The following is a 12048-nucleotide window of genomic DNA, read 5'->3' as shown; positions in this document are numbered from 1 at the left end:
CGTCTCACTGTAACTATGCTTTACTGGTTCATGAATCTGTACAGGAGGTAGAGTTAGGTAAAGAAAATATTGTCATTAATAGATTATGAGAGATGGAACAATGATTGCTGTCTAACATGAAGTGAGGCCACTACCTGTACCATCCCACATTACATGGTTGCATAGAAAATGGAACTATAATACTATGAAACTGGTACGCAGAACAAATGCATTTGGTAGATGAACAATAAAGATGGGAAGGACTGAACAGAAACTTCCAAGAAAGTAATGGTTCAGTCCAGTGAAACTGGAAGGAAGAGGTGTAGAAAGAAGCAAGTCTGCATTTAATTCTTTACACTACAAGCCACCTTGCAGTGGTGTGTGGCAGAGGGTACTTCTGGGACCACTGTCAATTGTCCCTCCACCTGTTCCATTTGCAAATAGTCAAAGGAAGGATGGCTCTCAATAAACTTCTGTAGGAGCTCTCGTTTCTCTAAGTTTCTCATTGTGGTCATTTCACAACATGCATGTGGGAGTAAGTAATTCAATGCTTGGCCGTTCTTGGAATATACAGAGATAAATCCCTGCAGTCACACTATCCTCTGTGTCCTCGGTGGCTCAGATGGATAGAGCGTCTGCCATGTAAGCAGGAGGTCCCGGGTTTGAGTCCCGGTCGGGGCACACATTTTCATCTGTCCCCGTTGACGTATATTGATGCCTGTAAGTAGCTAAGGCTGTTCATTTCATTGTAATTTCAAGACATCTATCACATTGGCACAAAAGATCATCAATTCACGTTTCACAGAACACAGTCGGCTGCTGACATATCCACAACCTCACCCTCTTGCACTTCCTAGGCTGACTGAAACTGATGTCCACACGTATTTCTTCAGGTCATCAAAGATGTGAAAATCACAGAGTCAATTCAGAGAACCATAGCCTTCATCTGATTGGAGGTGTGGGGGTGGGTGTTATCGTGCAATAGGATGATTCGATCAGACAGCATTCCTCGATATTTTGATGTTATAGCACGTCACAGTTTTGCCAGAGTGTCTTTCTGGCATTGCACATTGATTGTGGTTCCACACTTGAGGAACTCGACAAGCAGAGGAGCAGAGGAGTTGAAGTAGGAGGTTATCGTGACCGTACTGGAAATTGTGTGAACAGCTTTGGATTTATTAGCAAGGGAGACGTGGGATCTTTCCGCTGTCTGTTTTACAATTTGCCCTCTGGCTGGAATCAACCTGTTGCACAATTATGCCTGCTGCCACACCACCAATCGGACCAAAGCTGTGCCTCAACAATTTGGTTGGGAAATACTGCAACATCCTGAATACAGTCTGAACCTTTTGCCGTAAGATTTTTACATCTTTGGCAATGCCTTAACAAGTTTGGTGATTACTTTTGAATGGAACCATTCCACGCGTTCAGTTTTCGGATCCCTTATATATTTAAGTCATCATATATTTGAGTACTAACAACTAAAATTAATGAACTACAGTACTTATCTGCCTTGGTGAATAACAGACATCAAATCATCTGACATAATTTACCTCTATGAACATTATGTGCCCACTGATACATAAGTGATAAGTATAACAGGATTTAGATTAGTCTCTTGCTTCTGTAGAGCAGAAATGGAAACAGAAGGAGCTGCTGCATTCATCAGGAATTGTCATCTGCCTAAAGCAGCTTGTGGAAGCATGCAGGACAGAACTAGAATTTCATAATAAATCATTTATAATGGTAAGGTTGTACTGAACGCCACTGGGTAATTTTAATCTGTTCATAGATCACATTGATGTTATATAGGCCTATGTAACAGCAATAAAAAAGATAAACAGTGATTCTGATAACTTTAATGTAGATTATCTTAAAGACTTGTCCAGTAATGATTTATCAGTTAGTAACACTATCATTCACGTAATCCATACTGTCAACTTCCAAAATAGGGTAGCTAATTGCTCAAACACAGCTATTGATAACAATGCACTATTAATATTATCTGCAGGGTCATTTACATACAACAGGAACAGCAAGGTCCCAACACGATTTCCGCACATCTGAAGATACTTCTACATCTGACAATAAAATTCTATGACTTCTCTACCAAAAAGTCCTCAATCCAGTCATAAATTTCACTCGACACCCCATAAGATCGTAGTTTTGATAATAAGCATAGGTGAGTTACTGAGTCAAATGCTTTTCAGAAATGAAGCAACACAGCATCTTCCTGACACCCTTGATCCAAAGCTTTCAGTAGGTCGTGGGAGTAAAGAGTGAGTTGGGTTTCACATGACTCATGTTTTCGGAATACATGGTGGTTGGCAGTGAGGAGATCATTCTGTTCAAGATGCCTCATTATGTTAGCGTTCAGACTATGTTCTAATATTCTACAACAGATCAGTGTGTGGGATATCGGACAGTAGTTTTGTGGTACACTTCTACTACCCTTCCCGTATACATGTGTGACCTGTGCTTTTTTCCAAGAACTGAGCGAGGATTTTTGTTCGAGGGATCTGCGATATATGAAAGTTAGATGAGAGGCCAACTCGGATGCGAGTGCAGTCAGACCTGCAGCGAGAAAGAGAGGAGACGAGGATGAAGGGGGAGATGTCAGAGAGAGTAGCTCAGGGATAAAGTGCACTGCCAGCTTCAGTGCAGAAATGACACTGGCACAGTTAAAAGTAAAGATAGATTAGAAGGAAGAGGAATGAATAGTACAATTAGGAACTATGACAGTATAAGGGGTGGACAGAAAGAGGGCAGGTAGGTAAGAGAGTGAAGGTGGACAATAAAAGGAGAGAAAAGCTTAGTGAAACAAAATGAGGAGGAGGGATGTGTTAATGAAGATTAAGATCAGGATAGGATGGTGTCGAAATGTGAGGATGTCACAGATGGGCAGCTCCAAACTATGGAGTCCAGGAAAACAGTACCAGGTGGGAACTGGAGGGGGGAGAGGGGGGGGGCAGGGAGATCCAAATGGCCTGTGTTGTGTAGCACCCTTGAATCATGTGGTGGAGTATATTGAGCAACTGGGTACTGGATGTCCCAAAGGCAGAAAGTTCTTCCATGCACATTTGTATGCTCCACCAGTTTAGTGATGGTCAGGTATGTATATAACACAGTGCAGTGGACACAAGTTAATTGATAAACAACATGCACGGTTTTGCAAGTTGATCTGCCTTTGATATTGTAGGATTTACTAATGGTGGAACTGGAGTAGGTGGTGGTCGGTTGGTGCACGGAGAAGGATTTACACTATGACAATCCCAATGGCAGGAACACTGGAGTGTGGGTAATGGTTTAGGAATGTCATATAGTCTGACTAGGATGGTACGGAGATTAGGAGGGTGTTAGAAGGTGACACTGGTTGGTGCGAGAAAGATATAAGGGAGAGAGGATCCCATTTCAGGGCTCAACTTGAAAAAGTTGTAGCTGTGGCCTCATAAAGTAATACCCGATATTTGAGGCTGACTGCTGAATGAATCCACTGCTCCCAAAGTACATTTTCCACAAGTCCATGACGATAAGATGTGAGATATTAGGGCTTGTATTGACATTTTTAGGCAGTTGTTTTTTCCTCACTCTTTTTTGCGAGTGGATTAGTACAGGAAATTACTAGTATGGTAGAAGTTACCCTCTGTCGTGCTCTGTGCAGTGATTTGAGCAATGTGTATGTAGATGTAGGAAATATAGAATCATTTGAGGCCTGGGTGGTCCTGGGCACAAAGAGGGGTCCGTCAGCACTCTTTTGTGATTGAGAACTGCATTAACGAGAGGGAGAGAGTATGAAATCGGCCAGAAGATTTGTTTGTGAATAAAATCTGTGAGGTAGCTGTAGTTGAGGACAGTCTGAGAGAGACTGTCAGTGTCAGTGTATGTGTTGAGGGATTTTGTGTTGTTGTTGTTGTTGTTGTTGTTGTTGTTGTGGTCTTCAGTCCTGAGATTGGTTCGATGCAGCTCCTCATGCTACTCTATCCTGTGCAAGCTTCTTCATCTCCCAGTACCTACTGCAGCCTACATCCTTCTGAATCTGCTTAGTGTATTCATCTCTTGGTCTCCCTCTACGATTTTTACCCTCCACGCTGCCCTCCAGTACTAAATTGGTGATCCCTCGATGTTTCAGAACATATCCTACCAACCGATCCCTTCTTCTAGTCAAGTTGTGCCACAAGCTCCTCATCTCCCCAATTCTATTCAGTACCTCCTCATTAGCTATGTGATCTACCCATCCAATTTTCAGCATTCTTCTGTAGCACCACATTTAGAAAGCTTCTATTCTGTTCTTGTCTAAACTATTTATAGTCCACGTTTCACTTCCATACATGGCTACACTCCACACAAATACTTTAAGAAATGACTTCCTGACATTTAAATCTATACTCAATGTTAACAAATTTTTCTTCTTCAGGATCGGTTTCCTTGCCATTGCCAGTCTACATTTTATATCCTCTCTACTTCAACCTTCATCAGTTATTTTGCTCCCCAAATAGCAAAACTCCTTTACTACTTTAAGTGTCTCATTTGCTAATCTAATTCCCTCAGCATCACCCTACTTAATTCAATTACATTCTATTATCCTCGTTTTGCTTTTGTTGGTGTTCATCTTATACCCTCCTTTCAAGACACTGCCCATTCCGTTCACCTGCTCTTCCAAGTCCCTTTCTGTCTCTGACAGAATTACAATGTCATCAGCGAACCTCGAAGTTTTTATTTCTTCTCCTTGGATTTTGATACCTACTCCAAACTTTTCTTTTGTTTCCTTTACTGCTTGCTCAATATACGGATTGAATAACATCGGGGATAGGCTACAACCCTGTCTCACTCCCTTCTCAACCACTGCATCCCTTTCATACCCCTCGACTCTTATAACTGCCATCTGCTTTCTGTACAAATTGTAAATAGCCTTTTGCTCCCTGTATTTTACCCCTGCCACCTTCAGAATTTGAAAGAAAGTATTCCAATCAACATTGTCAAAAGTTCCTCTAAGTCTGCAAATGCTAGAAACGTAGGTTTGCATTTCCTTAATCTTTCTTCTAATATAAGTCATAGGGTCAGTATTGCCTCATGTGTTCAAACATTTCTACGGAATCCAATTTTTTGGTGGAGCAGATATTTTTGCTGCAGATGTGAGTGTTTATCAGAGATGAAAGTATTGCCACAAGTGCCCCAGGGAAGTGCAATCAGACTGCTGTTGTTTTCTATATACATAAATGATGTGGCGGACAGGAGGGGCATCAATCTGCTGTTGTCTGCTGATGATGCTGCAGTGTATAGTAAAGTGTAAAAGCTGAATGACTGCATGAAGCTTCAAGATGACTTAGACGAAATTTCAATTTGGTGTGATGAATGGCGGCTAGCTCTAAATGTGGAAAAATGTAAGTTAATGAGGATGAGTAGGAAGAACAAACCTGTAATGGTCAGATACAGTATTACTAGTGACCTGCTTGATACACTCCAGTCAGTTAAATATCTGGTCATAATGTTGCAAAGCAATATGAAATGGAATGGGCATATAAGGTTTGTGGTAGGGAAGGCAAATGGTCAACTTCAGTTTATTGGGAAAATTTTAGGAAAGAGTGATTCACCTGTGAAGGAAATCACATACAGGATGCTGGTGTGACCTATTCTTGAGTATTATGCAAGTGTTTGGGACCTGTACCAGGTCAGATTGAAGGAAGACATTGAAGAAATTCAGAGATGGTCTTCTGGATTTGTTACTGGTAGGTTGGAACAACACGTAAGTGCTACGGTGATGCTTTGGGAACTCAAATGGGAATCCCTGGAGGGAAGGCAGCATTCTTTTCGAGAAATACTATTGTGAAAATTTAGAGAACTTGCATTTGAGACTGAGTGCCGAATGGTTCTACTGCCAGCAACATACATTGCGTGTTAGGACCAAAGAGATAAGATATGAGAAATTAGGGCTCCTACAAAGGCGTACAGACAGTCATTTCTCCCTTGCTCTATTTGTGAGTGAAACAGGAAACAAAATGATTAGCAGTGGTACAGTGTAACCTCCACCACACACCATATGGTGGCTTGTGGAGTATCTCTCTAGATGTAGATGCAGATGCCTGGGGTGTAGGGAAGGAAGCATTTGATGTAGACGGGGTGGTAGCTTTCATAAAGTGTAGGTATTGTTGGTTTTATATGGACTGAGGTTTGGATGTGAGCTTCAGTGAGGCAGAAGTCAGCATGAAAGGAATTTGCTTTGGGTTTGAAAAAAGACCAGGTGAATTTGATTTGGGAAAATTAGTTAAGTTTTTGCAGGAAGAGGAGGAGAAATTTTTCTTCACCACGAGTCCAGACCACAAAGATGTTATCGGTGAATCTGTATCAAACCGGGGGGGGGGGGGGGAGGGGGGGGAAGCTTATAGGTCTTGGGGAATGCCTCTTTCATGCACCCATGAAAAGGTTGTCGTAGGAATGGGGTGCCCTGGTCCCCATGGCTTTGCCTCTGATTTGTTTGCAGGTCTGGTCCTCAAACATGAAGTAGTTATGGGTAGGGTCGGAGCCGGCTTGTGTGACAATAAAGGAAGTTTTAGAAAGACTTTCAGGCAACTGTTGGAAGAGGTGGCATTCTAGGACAGAGAGACCATGTGTATGTGGGTATTTGTGTAAAGCAAAGTTGTTTTGATGGTACATAACAAGGATAGCACCCTGTGGGAGAGCATTGGAAATAAATTGGACACATTCCAGTTGGTGATTGGTGTAGGAGTTGGACACAACTATTGAGGTATTTGAGCAATTGGCTACACAGATTCTTAAGATGGTGAGAGGTTTTGTTCAAGTTTATGGCTGGCTTCAAGGAGAACCACACTGAGTGTGTTAGCACATTAAGGGGCTGAGAGGTAGGATTTTAAAGAGAGAAAGCAGCTGTCGGGAATGGCAGTTTGGGAGGCAGTTTATTTGTCAAGGGCAAGGTGGGTAAGGAGTACAGATTTTTCAGTCTGGAATTTAAGGAGGGAATGATAGAATGAAGGGTCACATCCAAAGATGGGTCTTGGCCTTTGGGAACAGAACCAAAGGTTAAGCATGTTGGGAATGTGCGTCTCGCGGGGAGCATGCAAGCGGTAAGTGCCTGCAGGTGCACTATTCTCTGTGCCCTCGGTGGCTCAGATGGATAGAGCATCTGCCATGTAAGTAGGAGATCCCGGGTTCGAGTCCCAGTTGGGGCACACATTTTCAGCATGTTCCCAATGAAGTATATCAACACCTGGTTACAGCTAGGGTGTACATTTAATTATCATTTCATTCTAGCAAAGCTGCATGGTCATCTACGGTAACTGTTCTTTTGGGAACAGATACTACCGTCATATATAGTTAAAAAATATGGCTTCCCGGCCATCGACCTTCTTGTGTGAACGCACACACTATGCCCGAACTTGTACGGGACTTTGTAGATTAATCTGCCACGAGTACTGAGAATGATGGGCAAACATCTGTAATGAGGGGTGGACACCCAACCTCTGTCATCTGGACTTGGTTCCACCTCAGTTTCACCACATGTTGAAGACACTAATCACAGCACTCCTTGAACCCGGGCCGTTACAGTCTGCCCTCGCCCAATCTCAGATAGATCATGTACCTTCCCCATTGTACACACAGACAGTATGCTCACTGATACAACATATACCGTGCATGTGCTGGACTACGTTATTCCTCGGCAGGTACACTGCTATCGCCTGAATGGATTTATATTTATAGTAGGTCGATAGTTTAGTTCTGTATCATTCTTTTATGTTACAATCTACATCCCCAAAATATTGTTCAACCTTTTAGTAAGGATTCGAAGCTTTCTTAATAAGCCAATAGTCCAAAATACTTTGAGTTGCTTTCATGCTATGCCTCCAACCCATGTTAACTAAGTGACAGACTTCTTTTAGTCAATAACGATTTACCGTCGTAACTTACATGAAAGCCATGGCCGGTATGCAAGGATTTATCTTACATGATTACGTCTTTCAAGTTCACCTATATTAGTTTTCTGTGCACTTCATTCATCTCACTGTTCGCTTTTTTCTATGAATTTATTTATGCATGACCGAGTGGACAGACAAACAGAAAAAGTGGATTGCTGGTGACACCGCGATCGACGTAACTTGAACTAAACATTTCGTCTTCTGAAAATGATGTTTCTACTGCAAGCAATTCTGCCACAGGCGAATTACTTTGACGCTCCTGATCAAACAGTTGCGCATCAGACATAACTCATGAATGTTTAGAGTACACAGTGACCAGTATTGAATTAATTCTCTGCACTGCAGTCTGCAAACCACTGTGAACGTGTGAAATGCATGACTCACTCTATACACACAGGAAGTTACACTAACATGCATAACCGAAACAGATTTTCGTGATTCTAGCAATGACTGATGCAGCAAATGGGCGATCGAAGGAACTTGAAAAAGCAGTCTCGATACAAAAAAATTCTCACTTCCATGTCAGTGAGAGAGTGATTTTCGATGAATTAAAATGAAGATACAACAGGTTCACGTAATTTAAACGCCTTTAGAAATAGAATTAATGTTTGAAACAACTTAAAAAAAGAAATTTGTGATATTGAGGAGGGTGTAGTGATAATTTCGCGATTTTGATCTGCCTGCAGCTGTTGGGTAAGCAATGACTCGGTTTTTGTCGCCAAAGCGACGTAGTACGTTGGTAGCTTTGGTCTCTGTTCATTTGTTTTAGTCGTTATTCCGTAATAATATGTGGAGCGATATGTTTGTTATTAGTTACAAACAAAAACAAATTAATAATAGTGTGGTAACGGGATTACTGTGTTCAGTCATGCACGATTTGAATTCAAAAAACGTTACCGAAGATCTGCAGTTTTTGTACATATTAATACATGGTTGTACATCACTAGTGTACCACTTTTGCTGTTAATCAAGGCCTGTGAACAAATAGTACAGTAACTTGAAGAATGAGCATGTAATGCGATGCAGGTATTTATAATCCTTGTTATTCGTTTATTTTTGAAACTATGTTAGGTACGTCACGTTACATTGAAAAATGCGTAAGCGTTGGCAGACAGACAGATGATTTCAGTTTTGCCGTAATTGAAGCTCATAATATACATTTGAACTTCATCTCACTCATACCACTACTCTAACACTTCTTCCACTGCCTTAATTTTGTACCCAGTGTAGATAATACTAGATCAGACAAATTTGATTAAGTTTTGGACCTTGATGTCTCAGTTGTGTCAGATTTTTTAAACATCTGGCCATACCCAGGTAGTTAACAAACACCGCGAATTCCAACAGCGTTTCCCTATGCTAGACTTTTTTCTTCAAAATCGTGAGAAACTGCGTGATTTTCCAAACCTTTTGAGAAATATTTCTGCATATAGCTCTATAACTATTGAAGCTAGATAGTTAGCTCTTGTCAGTTGAAAGCACCTGAACTATGCGTTAATTACTGTGAGATTAAATTTTCCCTTAAAAAATTGTAGAAAAAATCTATTTGAAAATCTCAGAAACACAGTTTTTATTTTTCTAAGAAAAATATATTGCTGCCGTATTTTTGTTTGCCTTTGATAAAATTTGAAGGTGAGGAGAGGATGAGTAGAAAGGGGAATTGATTTTTAAATGTACAAGTCTACTGCACTACATTGATTTTTCTTAAGTTACAAGGGATCATCAATAATGAAGAGTGGAAGTTTTGGTGTAGCTTCTATTCTAATTTTAGATGAAAGTTACACTGTTATGTTATTGGAGAGATTTTTTGGAAATTCGTGGTAAGGTCTTATGAGACCAAACTGCTGAGGTCATGGGTCCCTAGGAAATATGGAAGCGTCCGATCCCACCCGTCTGCTTTGACCCATAACGTCACAAATATGGCGGAAACAAAAACAAACACACACACTTTCCACAAGAAACCTAATGACACTAACGGGACAAGCGTGGGTAATGGGGTGTTTTGGGTGGGGGGCAAACTAAATATAAACAAATTTAGACGCCTTGCGTAGCTACAATGTGTAAGTGAAGACAGCCATGCATGAATATCCACCCACCTCCCCAGGGGTCGTAACCCCTGCAACCCATAGAAGATAAAGATGCTTCAGTAGCTGATTAGTGTCTTTGTCTTTTAAAAAAAAAATCTCACGGGATAGAACGAATAGATCAGAAAGATAAATTAAATAAACTAAAACACAAATTTGAGGAAACAGATAATTAAAATAAGTAATAAGTGTTTTTAAATTAAAAAAAAAATCTCACGAGATAGAACGAACAGATCAGAAAAGTAAATAAAATAAGATAAAACTGAACTGGAGACAGCCACACTCAAACAAAACTCCGCGCCGTCATGACGTCACACACGACAACACCCTTACGTCACGGGTCAAAGCCGACGCGTGGGATCGGACACTTCTGTCGACCCGGTCCCTAATGTTATTAAAGGGCAATCAGTTTTCTTATGAGATGACTCACAAGTTCTCATAACCTATAATTTTGCTGAAAATTACTCATTTGTGCGTTCATGTATGCAATTCAGTCTTACCGATGGACCATCTGCCAATCCACAATGCATCCTTCTGTTGCATACTGCAATGAGGATAATACTGAACTCGGATACATGTATTACACATAGACATTTTAGAATGCGTAAAATGCAACACAGTGATATTTAATGTTTTCCATTCAACAGCCTATCTTAAAATGGCAGCATTCACAAGACTTCAACAATAATGAAGCAGAATTCACTGTCTTCTCATAACAAATTGTGAAAGTGCTTATAGCATATTTATGGGCCAGTGACAACAGACTTTCTGCTAATGCAATGTTGATTTGAAAATGAAATTATGACAAACAAACGGCTCTGCACTATTAGCTCAAGAAACCATTGTCGGAATCTGTTTTGAACAAAGGAATACCGTCAGAACCAAGCGATTCAGAAATCATCCCAGGGACTTCCCTCTCTCATTCCAATGTGTTAATTTTAGGTTACAATTAAGCCATATGCTGTGAATGATAAATCAGGTGCACAGACCATAGACCATTCCTCAACAGAAGACTTCTACAGAAAATGTGTCATTGAACCTCGACTGATTGCATCTGCTTGAACCGAGAGTAGCCTAACATTTTTCAAAGTTGATGGTATGTTGCTTGCCAACATTCAAAGAAATTAAAAGTTAGTGTTCTGTGCCCAAAAGGATCAACAGCTTCATTGTTTTTCCTTATCTATATCTTGAAATATCTTACACATCTTAACTGGTTGTATTCTAGGATAAGCTGAGCCCAGTACAGCCACTGGGAGAGTCTGTACTTTGATTTTTGATAAAATATCATAATAACCACTTTGTTTGTTCTTGTTTACAATTTGTTGTAAAATCCAAACAAAAGGCATCTTACAAATGAGACTTCAGGTAACATAGCTCAAGTGACTGCTTTGTGTAATCTTATTTTATTCTTTTTTATTCTCTTGTGGGAGAAAAGGATTGCTTAAACCTTTCCAAACAAAATGCAAATGATGTTCATTAAAGTCATTGTTAGCCTCTGTTTCTACGGTGGGTAACTTTTATTACTTAAATACATCATCACATTCATACTATATATAGGATTGATAAACATGTAGTTATCCCACATTATGGGGAAAGGGGCACAACAATAAACAATGTACATTGTAGTGAGATGTTTACTGCCAGGCTAAAGCCTGCAGTTCAAAGCAAATGCCCAAATGCTGAGGATTGCTGTCAAAAGGTGTTGTGTTGTTGCACGACAAAACCCTTCTGAATACTGCTGCCCACACTGCTGAAACGCCCCAGAAACTCAAATTTGAAGTACTGGATCATCCTCCATATAATTCTGATCTTGCCCGTTCTGACTATCACTTGTTTGGTCCAATTTAACAGGCATTAAGGGGCCGTCGATTTGCCTCGGATGAAGCAGTGAAAGAAGCGGTGCATTCCTGGTTCACAGCTCAACTAAGAACCTTCTTTTATGAGGGAATCAGGAGGCTTATACAACGATGGACCAAGTGTGTTGAAACGCAAGGAGGCTATGTCAAAAAATGATGTTCTTGTTAAGTTTCCTGTTTGACTACAATAAAATTTTATAA

The 12048-nt window shown here is 40.5% G+C and overlaps 1 long non-coding RNA gene and 1 other non-coding gene across 3 annotated transcripts in view; both read left to right on the top strand.

Moving 5' to 3' along the window:
- Window positions 1–586: 586 nt before the first annotated feature.
- Window positions 587–660, top strand: Trnat-ugu. Its single transcript has one exon. It is a non-coding gene; the product is annotated as a tRNA-Thr (tRNA).
- Window positions 661–8839: 8179 nt separating this feature from the next.
- LOC124553800 overlaps window positions 8840–12048 on the top strand; it is a 44328-nt gene continuing 41119 nt past the window's right edge. For both annotated transcript variants that reach the window (XR_006968137.1, XR_006968138.1), the window contains exon 1: window positions 8840–8933. This is a non-coding gene — a long non-coding RNA (uncharacterized LOC124553800). The remainder of the gene's footprint in view (window positions 8934–12048) is intronic.

The sequence above is a fragment of the Schistocerca americana genome, chromosome 11 (assembly GCF_021461395.2).
Source record: "Schistocerca americana isolate TAMUIC-IGC-003095 chromosome 11, iqSchAmer2.1, whole genome shotgun sequence".
In the NCBI taxonomy this organism is placed as follows: Eukaryota; Metazoa; Arthropoda; class Insecta; order Orthoptera; family Acrididae; genus Schistocerca; species Schistocerca americana.
This window is presented reverse-complemented; position numbering and strand designations above follow the sequence as displayed.